Source organism: Amphiprion ocellaris, chromosome 16, assembly GCF_022539595.1.
Source record: "Amphiprion ocellaris isolate individual 3 ecotype Okinawa chromosome 16, ASM2253959v1, whole genome shotgun sequence".
NCBI classification, from domain to species: domain Eukaryota; kingdom Metazoa; phylum Chordata; class Actinopteri; family Pomacentridae; genus Amphiprion; species Amphiprion ocellaris.
Genome location: NC_072781.1, coordinates 74877 through 88819, shown reverse-complemented (window position 1 = coordinate 88819; position 13943 = coordinate 74877). Strand labels below are relative to the sequence as shown.

General features: G+C 37.4%; 1 long non-coding RNA gene across 1 annotated transcript; it reads left to right on the top strand.

Moving 5' to 3' along the window:
- The first annotated feature begins 1257 nt into the window (after positions 1-1257).
- On the top strand, positions 1258-13239 carry LOC118469204 (uncharacterized). Its single transcript, XR_004846031.2, has 3 exons — positions 1258-2019; positions 5923-6015; positions 11720-13239. It is a non-coding gene; the product is annotated as an uncharacterized LOC118469204 (long non-coding RNA).
- Positions 13240-13943: the final 704 nt, after the last annotated feature.

Here is a 13943-nt window from a genome sequence, read left to right as displayed (position 1 = left end):
TCAGCAGAAGCAGAGCAGGGACAGGTGTTACTGATCCAATCAACCACTCCTACCTCTCTATAAATCTTGTTGCTCGGCTCTAATTTTGCTTCCTTTGTTCTTTTTTTTTTTTTGCCCTTTAATATCTTATTTTCTAAATCTTTGTTTAATGTCTACTGTTGCACGAAGAGAGAATAACGAAATTTCGATTCTTGGTATGTCATGTACATATTGAAGAATTGACAATAAAGCTGACTTTGACAAAATCAGACGCCACTCTTCATTTGAAGCTGGACTGTGAATTATCACCAGTCAGTGCTGCGCACTGTTCACTCTGAGCCTTTTTGCCTTGAACTCTCAGTAATCCTGTTTCTCTTTGTCCAGAACTCCTGCCTGTTCGTGCCACCTGGATCCTCTGCTTCCACTACCTCCTACGCTCCAAAAAACCTCTCCCTCCTGGATTCTCCTGGCTTCCTTCTGATCCATTACGTCTCCGTTCCTCACTCCCGTTCCCTGGATAAACACCTGCTGCCTTCCTCTCCTACTCCGGAGATCAGTCACGCCTCAACAGACACCATTCTCACCACGCACCTGTCTATAATGAACACTGGCTTCTCCAGCTTCCCATCACGGACCCAGCCACACCACCGCCGCCTTTTCCCAGCTGGTGGGTCAACTCGTTCCTCTGTTGGGTTGGAGCCTTTGTAACCACCTGGACTCATTCTCCGTGGCCCAGTCAGCTAAGTTCCAAACCCAAGCAATAACAGACTTAATTATTAAAACCCGTTATTGTTAGTCTGAGTTACCAAGTTCCTACTGGCTGTGTAGTTTAATACTGTTGTATTATCTCTAGGTTATACTATCCGCCTTCGGGTTCGTAACCACCTATCTCTTGCTTCGTGTAGAATTATCTTGTCTGGGGTTTTTCTGTCTTCAGGATTACTGTTAGTCGAGGATTATAGTATACACTGTTAACCCGAAAGTTCTTTCTACTCAGCAGTTTCAGTACATATCACTGAAAAAAATGAGTTTTGTTGCATTACTTAAACAGTTTGAGTATATGGAGAGTGTTTGAGACAGCCTGTGGGTGTACTTGTTTTTTTAAGTTTAACAAACTTAAAACGGCCACAATTTGTTGCTGTGTTCTGATTGGCTCACAATTCAAAACAAGTCTGGGCTTGTCCATTGGGGATACAGAGAAGTTTGCGCCTTTTTCTCATTTTCACAGAGCAATGTAAGGCCTTTGCACCTTTCATGCTTCTTGGACATTACGTTTTCTGCCTGCATTTTTCAATTTTTTACAAGTTTGGACCCTTTCAAAGGACATTTGTCTCCAGTAAAGCGGATGCCATTTTCTGTCTGAACGAGGTGAGTTCTTTTCTCTACTAATCGGAAACTGCTGGTATTTTTCTAGCTTGAAATGTGTACATGTTAATGTGGGTAAGGTGAACAGTAAGACTTTGATAATCATTTTGTTTTTAGAGTTTCTGTCGACCTGTGTGTTCTCTGCATACAGTTTTGAAACAGTAGAGTAGAATTCAAATTACTTCAGTGTAGTTTTGAAAAGTAAATGCCCATTTTTAACATTAGCCCCATTTATTGTCCTATTTTTGTATAAAGCCTCATTATAATGCCTTGGAAATGCAAGTACTGCCCTGTCATCTGTGAGAAGAGAACACAGCTTATCAAACATTGTCAGCTAAAACATGGAACTTCTGCCAGAACTGAACTCTTTCTTGCTTATACCAGGAATGTATGTGTACATTTAAGTCTCTCAATGCACTCCATAGCTATTTATTCTGCTTTCACATCATAAATGTGGGTCAAATGCAAACTGTAGACTCTACAATTAAGTTTTGCTGTTTGTCATGGTAATTTTTTCTCATGACAAATGTATTTTTGTTCATATTTTTCAGGTTTACTTGGAGTTTAACAGGGTTGAAATCTTCAAGAAAAATTCTTTCTAATTTCATGGAAATCTTCAAGAGGAAGATGGTTCAGAGAGGCAAGCAGTTAGCTGACCTGCTACAACAGACAACGGTGGGTTGATATTCCTGTTTTCTTTAATGATATTGATTTTATTAGAACTCCTAAAGCATGACAACCCAGAGTTCAGACCAGGATGCAGAGTTGTAGTCTTCCACACCTCTCTGCAGTTTCCTCTCAGCTGTCACCCTCCAGTAAATCACTTAGCTTTATTGAGACTGTGTCTGTCCCCCGACCACCAAAATTCAATAAATTAAGCAAATCAAAACTAAACAAAAGACATAGTAACCATAAAAATCTAATTAAAATTAATACCACTATTTCAACTGAGCGAAGAAACAGGACAATTAAATGTGGTCTGTTAAATATTAGATCTCTCTCGTCTAAATCTCTGTTAGTAAATGATTTGATAACTGATAACCAGATTGATTTGTTCTGTTTGACTGAAACCTGGTTGCAGCAGGAAGAATATGTTAGTCTAAATGAATCAACTCCTACTAGTCATACTAACTGTCATGTTCCTCGAATCACGGGCCGAGGAGGAGGAGTGGCAGCAATTTACCTCTCTAGCTTAAAAATGAACCAGAGACCCAAACCTAGTTACAGTTCATTTGAAAATCTTACTCTCAGTCTCTCTCATCCAGATTTAAAAGCTCAGAAACCAGTTTTATTTGTTGTTGTATATCGTCCTCCTGCTCCTTACTCTGAGTTTTTATCTCAATTCTCAGACTTTTTATCTGATTTAGTGCTCAGCTCAGATAAAGTCATTATTGTGGGTGACTTCAACATTCATGTTGACGTGGACAGTGACAGCCTTACGACTGCTTTTAATTCAATATTAGACTCAGGTGGGTTTTCTCAACATGTAAATAAACCAACTCATAGTTTTAATCATACCCTTGACCTCGTTCTGACTTATGGCATAGAAATCAAACAGTTAACAGTATTTCCCCGGAACCCTCTTCTTTCTGACCATTTTATGATAACATTTCAATTTACAACAATAGATTGTATAGGAGTTAAGAATAAATATCATTACAGTAGATGTCTGTCTCACAATTCGGTGACTAAATTCAAGGAAATAATACCCTCTCTATTTAGACCAGCACCACTTGCTGATATAATGGAAGGGAAATATTATAATTTTACCCCCACAGAAGTGGATTATATTGTTAATAATGCTGCAGCCTCACTGCGAACAACACTTGATAGTGTTGCACCTGTAAAAAAGAAAGTTCTATCTCAGAGAGGACCTGCTCGTTGGTATAATTCCCAGCTGCGGACTTTAAAGCAGGCGTCCCGAAGGCTGGAAAGGAAGTGGTACTCCACTAATTTAGAGGAAGTTTATGTAGCTTGGAAAAAAAGTCTAGTAATTTATAAAAAAGCTCTTCGTAATGCCAGGACAACATATTATTCATCTTTAATAGAGGAAAACAAGAACAACCCCAGGTTTCTCTTCAGCACTGTAGCCAGGCTGACAAAGAGTCAGAGCTCTGTTGAAACTTGTATTCCTTTAGCTTTGAGCAGTAACAACTTCATGAGCTTCTTTACAAATAAAATTATTACGATTAGAGAAAAAATTAATCTGGCCCTTCCTGCAAATGTCACAGATGTATCATCAAGTACAGATACTTTAGAATTGGCTGTAAGACCAGATGGATATTTAGAATTTTTCACCCCCATACATCTCTCTGAACTCATTTCAATAGTTTCTACATCCAAACCATCAACATGTCTTTTAGATCCTATCCCAACTAGACTGTTCAAGGAGGCTTTACCTTTAATTAATTCCTCAATGTTAGATCTGATTAATCTCTCTCTAGTAACAGGTTATGTACCACAGGCTTTTAAGGTTGCTGTAATCAAACCTTTACTTAAAAAGCCCACTCTAGATCCAGATGTTTTAGCCAACTATAGACCAATTTCCAACCTCCCATTTCTCTCTAAAATTCTGGAAAGAACAGTTGCAAATCAATTATATGAACATTTACAAAGGAATAGCCTGTTTGAAGAGTTTCAGTCAGGCTTCAGAGTGCATCATAGCACAGAAACAGCTCTGGTGAAAGTTACTAATGACCTTCTCATAGCGTCAGATAATGGACTGGTCTCTATACTTATTTTATTGGACCTTAGTGCAGCATTCGATACAATCGACCACAAACTTTTATTACAGCGACTAGAACATTCTATTGGCATTAAAGGGACAGCACTGGACTGGTTTAAATCCTACTTATCAGACAGGTTCCAGTTTGTGCATGTCAACAATGACTCTTCTGAGCATACTAGGGTTAATCATGGAGTTCCTCAGGGTTCTGTCTTAGGACCAATACTGTTCACATTATACATGCTTCCCTTAGGCAACATTATTAGGAAGCACTGTATTAATTTCCATTGTTATGCTGACGACACTCAATTGTATTTATCTATGAAGCCAAATGAAACTAATCAGCTAGCTAGACTGCAAGATTGTCTTAAGGACATAAAGACCTGGATGACCTATAATTTCTTACTACTAAATTCAGACAAGACTGAAGTCATTGTATTTGGCCCCAAACATCTTAGAGAATTGCTTTCAAAGCATATAGTTACTCTGGATGGCATTACATTGGCATCCAGTACTACTGTGAGGAACCTCGGTGTTATCTTTGACCAGGACATGTCCTTTAACTCGCACATAAAACAAATTTGTAGGACTTCCTTTTTCCACCTGAGAAATATTGTGAAAATCAGGAACATCCTGTCTCAGAGTGATGCAGAAAAACTAGTCCATGCATTTGTTACTTCTAGGCTTGACTACTGTAATTCCTTATTATCAGGTTGTCCCAATAGCTCTCTGAAACATCTCCAGCTGATCCAAAACGCTGCAGCCAGAGTACTGACGGGAGTTAGCAAGAGAGATCATATTTCTCTTATATTGGTTTCTCTTCATTGGCTCCCTGTTAAATCTAGAATAGAATTCAAAATCCTTCTTCTGACATATAAAGCTCTTAACAACCAATCTCCATCATATCTTAAAGACCTGATAGTACCATATTATCCTAGCAGAACTCTTCGCTCTCAGACTGCAGGCTTACTTGTTGTTCCTAGAATCTCTAAAAGTAGAATGGGAGGCAGAGCCTTCAGTTATCAGGCACCTCTCCTGTGGAACCAGCTCCCAGTTTGGGTTCGGGAGGCGGACACCCTCTCTATTTTTAAGACCAGGCTTAAAACCTTCCTTTTCGACAAAGCTTATAGTTAGGGCTGACTGGGTGACCCTGACGGGGTGAGCTGGTGTTTTCATTTGCACAACTGACTTCCCCTCTTGACGTCCCTTTAGTTTGCCCCTAGTTATGCTGCTATAGGCCTAGGCTGCTGGGGAACCTCTCTGGATGCACTGAGCCCTTCTCTAACTACCTATGTATTTACTATATATACCATTATTGCATTACATTCACTCTGTTTCTTTCTGTGTCCTTTCTCCGAGTGTCCCTGGTCCCAGAGCTGGATGCTTCAGATGTGTGGCTGTGTTTTATGGTCCTTGTGTCCCACCCCCCCACCTCTCTATCTCTACCCCTCTATCTGTATCCCTCTATCTCTATCTCTACCCCTCTATCTCTACCTCTCTACTTCTGTCCCTCTCAACCCATCCGGCCAGCAGGCAGATGGGTCCCCCCACATTAGAGCTGGGTTCTGCTCGAGGTTTTTTTCCCTGTTAAAAGGGTGTTTTCCTTGCCACTGTCGCCTTTTGGCTTGCTCTGGGGGTCAGGCATATGGGTTCTGTAAAGCGTCTCGAGACAATTTGACTGTAATTGGCGCTATATAAATAAAATTGAATTGAATTGAATTGGTTAGTTCATCCATATTACATAAACTAACTCTCTTTCATTTAGGTGTTTCTTTATATGGATAAATAAAGTGATATAAGATATATTTCATTGTCCTACATTAAATGTACATTATATCTTTATACCTTTGCAGAGCACTGAGCCAACAGCCATTAGAAGCCTTGTCCTGAGAGGACTTCCAGTCATTCTTAGGGACGATGCATCCATGTTCTTTCAGAACAATTTGGTGAGTAATGTTTTTTGATAAGTGTTTGAATCAGTTTTGCCATTTTCAGGTTTTGTTTATTTGGGTGATGGGTTATTATAATTAGATTTTCTGAAGTTGTTTCATTGAACTCAAGTTGATTTTAACTTGATAATATGCCTTCCCTGTAAGCAAGGCAAAACTAATTATTGCATTTTATACCGCAAAGTATGCAAACATTCAAAGGGCTTGTATAGTGACTTGATTTCTACAAAAAACCCTAAACCAGTGAGGGGCTGCTGCTGGAACTTCCAGGTAAGGCATACTTTGTGCTGGCTCCATTGAAGGAATCCAGAGCTCTTGAGCGTATTTCCAATATCGCCGTTATTGATCTACACACTCTTGTTCCACTAATTTGTACTTACATGCTTAAATTCGGCCACTAAAAATCTGATTAAAAAACTGTGTGCTTCTCCTCAGTCAGCAGCACACCTGAATTAACCCTTCCTCCATTTATACCATTCATTTACGTTGTCCAATACACCACCTACTGTCCATCCAGCCATCCATCCATTATCTATACACCACTTAATCCTCACTAGGGTCATGGGGGGACTGGAGCCTATCCCAGCTGACTCAGGTGAAGGCAGGGGACACCCTAGACAGGTCACCAGTCTGTCACAGGGCTACATATATAGACAAACAATCACTCTCACATTCACACCTACGGGCAATTTAGAATGATCAATTAACCTCAGCATATTTTTGGACTGTGGGAGGAAGCCGGAGTACCCGGAGAGAACCCATGCATGCACAGGGAGAACATACAAACTCCATGCAGAAAGATCCCTGGAAAGCCGGGACGCGAACCAGGGACAGTTTTCAAAATCATACAAAAAAATTCTAAATAAAATATAATAATTGGATAATTAGCTTTTTCTCTGCAATCAAATGTATTTTAAAGTACCACTTATTTTATTGATTGATTACTCATAAAATCAAGTTTTATGTAATTTAATCCCTGGATGCCTGAATTTATTTTAAATTAAATAAAAAACTTTTCTGTGTGTTTTCACTTTCCAGCTGATGCTAAAATGGGTGGAGATTGTTCATTTATATATTACACATAGAACAGATATATAATAATAATAATAATAATAATAATAATAATAATAATAACAGATATATAATAATAATAATAATAATAATAATAATAATAATAATAATAATAGCAGATATACAGTAATAATAACAGATATATGATAATTAGTGGTGGGACGCAATTTAAAAAAAAATATGCAATTAATAACAGGCTTTGTAATTAATTAATCTCAATAATTGCAGTTTTGTCAAATAGCAATATTTGACACAATAAGTGAAGTTTTTCAATGCAAATAAAATTGTGGTTGACAGTTGAATCAATGAATAGACATACGTGTTTGTAATTTAAAGTTTATTTAAAAAAATTTAAATGGGACATATAGAAAAAAGTGATTTTGATGATTTAAAGCCTGGATTTAGTTGCTTTTTCCACTGTATGGATCATAACATCAGCATAAGTAGCTCAAGGACCTTCAGAAAGTTGAAAATCCACAGATTCATTCTGTTTTCATAGTTTCTGGGTTTGATAAATGGTATCATTTTGATGATTCTTTTTTTAGGAATATACATTTTTATTTATAAACAAAAATATTTTTATAAACTAAAAGTTTATAATTAAGTTATTAACAGAGACATTTTTGTGGTTTAACTTATTACTCTGCTGAGGCTCCACCTCCTTGGCAGTGTAAAAACTTAAACCACAAAAATGTTTGTTTCATTTCTATTTATCTGCATTTTTCATCTGTCTGCTACATTTACAGATTACTGCAAACTCAAAATGCAATCATAACAATTACATTCAACATTTTAAGACTTTCTGTAATCTCAAGCACTGTCTAGAAAAGTGGTCTATTATGGAACGGCTCCACCATTAGCCGTGAGCAGGACTGTGGTTGCTAACGTTAGCTCTGGTGCTAACAGCAACATGTTTTACATTGAGGTGATCAGAAAACTCTTTGTTGCACAATTTGTACACAACCAGGCTTTTATCCAAGCTGCCATGAGGAAGATTTTTAAAAGAAAACTTTCTGTCCAACGAGCTCAATCTGGTCTTCCTTCACTGTTCACCAGTGCCTGACTTCACTTCCTGTGCTTCTTCTGGAGTGTTCATCAGAGTCACTGGTGTGCCTGTGCATTAATTTATTTAACGCGTTATTTTTGGTTACAAATAATTAATGGAAATTAACGCGTTAAAGTCCCAGTCCTAATAATAATAATAATAATAATAATAATAATAATAATAATAATAATAATAATAATAATAATAATAATAATAATAATAATAATAATAATAATAATAATAATAATAATAACAGATATATAATAATAAAAATAATAATAATAACAGATCAAAGCATTGGGGGAATGGATACACTATCTGCAGTCTGGATGAAAGTGGTATGATGAGAATTCACAACAACAGACATCAATAGGTTAAAAGATGTTTTAAATCACAGTAATAATTATGAACACAAGTGTCTTTGTTAGCATATTTTTAAATTTAGTTGCTCCAATGTTCTGGAGATTTTGGAGGCAAGTTGATGAAGATTTTAATTTTCAAGCCATTTTCATGACGTTACATAAACGAGAATTTAATTGTGAATCAACTAACAAAGAAATTTGAGTTGAAATTAACAATTTCAAGTTGAGGCAACATTATGATGGCAGCAAAAGTCATGTCTTTAAAACTGAATCTAAATCATTCAGTTTTGTAACTCTGCATAGTTTAAGGAAAAAGTCCCTCAAATGTGTTTTTAGTGCAAAACTCTGACAGGTGAGGAGTCATTTTATCATTTAGGGTTTCAGTACACTTGGGAAATTTACACCCAATCTTTACTTAGTTTCATCGTCTCCTGAATGGAAGACGTGTAGCTGCTAAATGCTGCTCTGTGTTCACCGTATGCAGCGGTTTTATTGATTTATTTAGCATTTATTTAACCTGTTAATGATAGACACACTACTGTTCAACAGTTTGGGGTCATCCAGATAATTCCATGTTTTCCAGTAAAACTCCCACTTTTATCCATGTACTAACATAACTACACAAGGGTTTTCTAATCATCAATGAGCCTTTCAACACCATTAGCTAACACAATGTATCATTAGAACACAGGAGTGATTGTTGCTGGAAATGTTCCTCTGTACCTCTATGGAGATATTCCATTAAAAATCAGCCGTTTCCAGCTACAATAGTCATTTACAACATTAACTATCATTCACTTAATGTTATCTTCTTTCTAAAAAGAAGACATTTTCAGGGATCCTAAACCTTTGAACGGTAGAGTGAAACTACATCTGGCTGCTGTTTGGTGCAGATCACATCGGATCAGATCTGATCAGATCATATCAGTGGTATTTCTAAGAACCTGCTGCAGCTGAAAATGATACAATGACAGCAGAATGAAGTTGTTGCTGAACAATGAGCTCAAACTCTCTATAAAGTGTTAAAAAATTATGGAGCTGTGTTGTCATTATGAAGCTATCCATTCTAGATGTAAAGCTGGACACCGTTTAAAAGGTTTCTGTGGACTGCTGTCCTTCAGACTAACCCTGTTGTAATTAAGTCCTGATGCGATCTGTAAACCTACCAAACTATCACACCTGACAAGCAGCGGAGTTCAGAGAAGCCACAACGAACTGAATGGTGAAACGGCAGTTGGGGGCATCTGAAGCTCTGATGGGAAATTCCTAGGATGTTTCTGAGCTACATAGACTTTGAGTCAAACTCTGTAACTTTATTTAAAGTTCCTCTCCGGTCATTGATTAAACCCATACAACTCATCTGAAAGTTAGATATTTACAAGTTTTTCTCCATGAAAAGAATCCAATGTGACTATACGCTGATGTTTTCTGTAGAATTTACTGATCTAAAAGCTACCTACTACAGGTTACCATCTCCTCTGGTCAACTTCTGTAAAATTCTACAAAACAGAAGTAGATGATATAATATTCGCGTATCAATATTACACGTTCTAAAGATTAATAATAATGCAGAAAGTCGACATGTTTGGTTTTTTAAAGGCAACAAATTTACCTGTAAAATTAGAATAAACCCTCCAGCTGTAGTTCTCAGGGTTTTACTGTTTTTAATTAGTTTACATCAGAATTTATTTCAACTGTTAATTACTGTAAAAATCTATTGCTGCATTCTACACTGTAAAAATCAGGTTAAAAGGTTTTGATAACAGTTTTTAAGGGTATTTTCTGGATAATTAACTGTTACCGTTATAATCAACATTAAAATAACTGAGAAAGAACCTAAGGAAATTAATATTTTGTTCATTTCATACGATTGTCTTTACAGCATTCTGCTGTTAACAGGTAAAAGAGGAATCAGACTTTTCAGATTTTAAGCTTATTCTGAAGTTGACTGCATTTTTAATTTATTACATCATGAATGGACTCGGAATCCTCGCTGTTGGCTTTTAACTCCACTCTAACTGAACTGACTGTTTTTCACGTGATGCATCTTTCAGGACATAAAAACCCACATGGACTCACTAACAGGCATTAAAACATTTGATTCTGATCAGAGACACTCTTTAAGATCCTCTCAAAGAGCTTTCTGTGGTTCTGGAGTGTCGCAGTCATGGGAAACTCTGGATGACGAACGGCACAAATAAACCCTCGACACGCCAATTCAAACAGCCTGCAGCCATAAAAGATCAACTATTCCACTGTGTTCAGGTCAAATGTGATATTATCCGATGTCACACAAGGACAGGATATTATTAACCTGAAGGTTCTGAAGTCAAAGTCTTGATTAAAAACAAAACAACACGAGTGTTTTTATTGAGTTATTATTCAATAACAGGATTAAACAGCAGGATTCCAGGAGATTTAAATGTGAATTTTATTAAATCCCTCACTAGAAATTACAGTGCAGTAATAATATCTGTTATTTATGCTGCTACCAGTTTCTTTATTCTAGAAGTTGGTTTTTTTTTTTTTTTAAATCTCTTTATCTTCACTGTTGTTCTGTTTGCATCACTTTACATTTTATTGGTAAAACTGTGCAATGACAATAAAACAATTCTATTTTGTTCTATTTTTCCGGGTTAAAACCTAATTCAGAGCTTCAGAAATAATATTTCCAAGCAAAGAAGCTCAATTTAAGAGTGAAAACTGGACTATGATTTCATTCTGTGCAGAAAACCAAAAATGTTTTGGTTTTTTTTTTGCTCTAAATGACAACAAAACTTCTCAGTTTATTAACGAGAAAACCTTTTAACATTCACATTTGTTGTAGATTTTACAGGTTTCAATTAGTTTTAATCTTTAACAGTCAGAAAAATTGCCTTTTTCCATTTTTTATATTGAGATTTTGGAATATTTTGCTGAAATATTGTGATTTTTTTTCCAGATTAATGAAAAGAAAACATGTAAAAGACACATCTATGGGTTTGTTCTACTTCACTTTATCTCTTAGAATCTGTAGATTTTAAATTTAATATATATTACAAACAGGCACACCTAAAACTATTACAGACTTTTTTCATCCTTCGTAAACTTAATAACAATAAATTGGTTCTTGTTGAAAAGTTTTCCTCATATTTCTGCATCAACAACCTAAAAACTCTGGTTTATTTGTTAATTTCTGCTTTAATTTCTCGTTAAATCACAGCTTCTTGTTTCCTTCCTGCAGGGGAAGCAGCGCCGGCTGGAATTCTTTGTCGTTTGTCCGTTCGAGGTTCCTCTCGGAGCAACAATAGCAGCTTTGTCGCTCTTTGCCAGATCCTGGCAGCGACGTCCTTCAGTCCTGTGACTGTTTGTTCGTCTTTTACAAACCCAGACTCTTGTGCTCTGATGTGAAGAGATCAGAGACCACCGATAGAAACGTGTCAGACACTTCAGTCAGACGGCAAATGTGAACAAAAACCTGCATCTGATCCACTGACATCCACTGTATTAAGAATAGATTCAAACATTAACTCTGCTAATTTAACCCCAAATCATGGAAATTTGGTGGAAAGCTACATTTTGGCAACCAAACGCAATGCAGAACTATTAAATTAAAAACTTGTTGCATTCATGGCCTGAGCCAGAATAAGAAATACTTTTTTGATCTGTAAGAGGAAATTCTCAACATTCCAGTTGCTCCCATTAAGAGTCTTATAAATATAAAATACATAAATATAAGTAGACAAATCTGCCCTAAAATACAACCATCAGTAGAAAAAGTCTAAGCATGAAGAGTAAAACGTGCTTTGTTCTAAGAAATAAAGGTGTTTCAAATAGTACTTCAGTAACAGTATTCATGTTATTGCACAGAGAAAAGCAAAGAACAAGAAAAGAAAACAGAAACCCTCTTAGGTTTCTCATTTATGCTGTCAGGTTAAACCAGGTTAGAAATGAGTTCTTCTGTGAATGCGTGGAGCTTTTAGTGTTCCAGTAGAAGCAAATCAGCTGGAAATGAATAACAACAATATTCTACCAAACCTTTGAAAGAACAAAGCGGATTGTTAACTTGTGATGCTGCATAAAAATGAGTAAAGTACGACTTCTGACAGCCTTGGAAATGGAAAAAACCAGAGCTGTAACTAATTGAATGAGGATCACACTGTGGAGACTTCAGGGCAAATGTGAGAAAAGATCTTTCAGATTAAAATGTTCTGTGGTGACCAGAGAGCTATAAATCCAATCATTCCTCTACTTTCATTCCATGTTTGCTTTCTTTCTCTTTCAAATTAAAGCTAAAAAAAAAGCTTAGAAATCATCTTGAAAAGCTCAAATGTTACGTTAAGAAACACAGATTTCTAGCCGTTTCTGGCCGTACGTTCCCCGGCCGGTGTGTCGCCAGTCTGTGAGCTTCTCTGCAGCTGCTGCTGCTATAAAGACCGGATATACACGGCAGGGGACGGGGGACCATACTGCCATACTGATTTGTCTCCAGCTGAAGAGACGACGCTGCAGCGCTGAAGCCACGGGAGCAGCCTGTTTCCTCCTGCCGTCCTTTGTGGAGGACAGGACCCCTGCTGCCCTCGGCTAGAGAGGGCATGGACCTTACCCCCCCCCCGGGCTCTCCGATCAGCCGGCGTGAGCCCCGGACTGTCGCTCCCCTGGAGCCTGACTTCGCCCTCCCTGATCTTTGTGAGTTCTGGCCATAGTTGGCATTATAGCTGTTTTGGAATTAGTTCTGTGAATAAAGACCTGTTTTGGTTGTCACCCTGCCTGCCGCCTGCTCTGTGTACCTTCACCTTGGGTTCAAATCCCCCCCCCCCAAACCGTAACAGGGTGTTTCTGAGTCCCATCAATTCCCGCCGACCACTACATATTTAGGTCACATGATTCAGTATCTGTACATAACATACACATGCAGAACACACGCCTGTGTTCAGAGCAAGGTCATGCTGTTTGTGGGTACATCTATATTAAATAGACACATTCTATGGTGGTTTCTGATAACTAATAAACAAATGCTGCATTTCTTTAAAAAAAAAAAAAAAAAGCTCATTTCTGACATATGGGGGAATGAGCAGATAAAATCATGGTGAAATTAACCTTCTTTGTGGTATTTTGAGCTTAAAAACTATCAAAGATGCATTCTAGGGACATGTAAGACTTTAATTTGCTGTTAAGTGGCACAAAATGGGACTTTTAAGATGCTTCTGTAGAGACATGAACTCAGGTTTGACTCATTAGCAGACTGATGCTGTTCCTCTAAATAGCAACAACCAAAATACCCTTTTGCATCATTTCCAACCTCAGTGAGAGGAACAATGAATAATGTCATAACTGAATCTTTAGGTTGACGTCTCCCTCAGTGATTAAACTGGTGGGAGTTTGGTATCTTCTGCTGAACATGCTGTCATGGGAACAAACCTGCTGCTGAGCAGATTATTAGCCAAGGCCGATAAATGCAGCAGGTC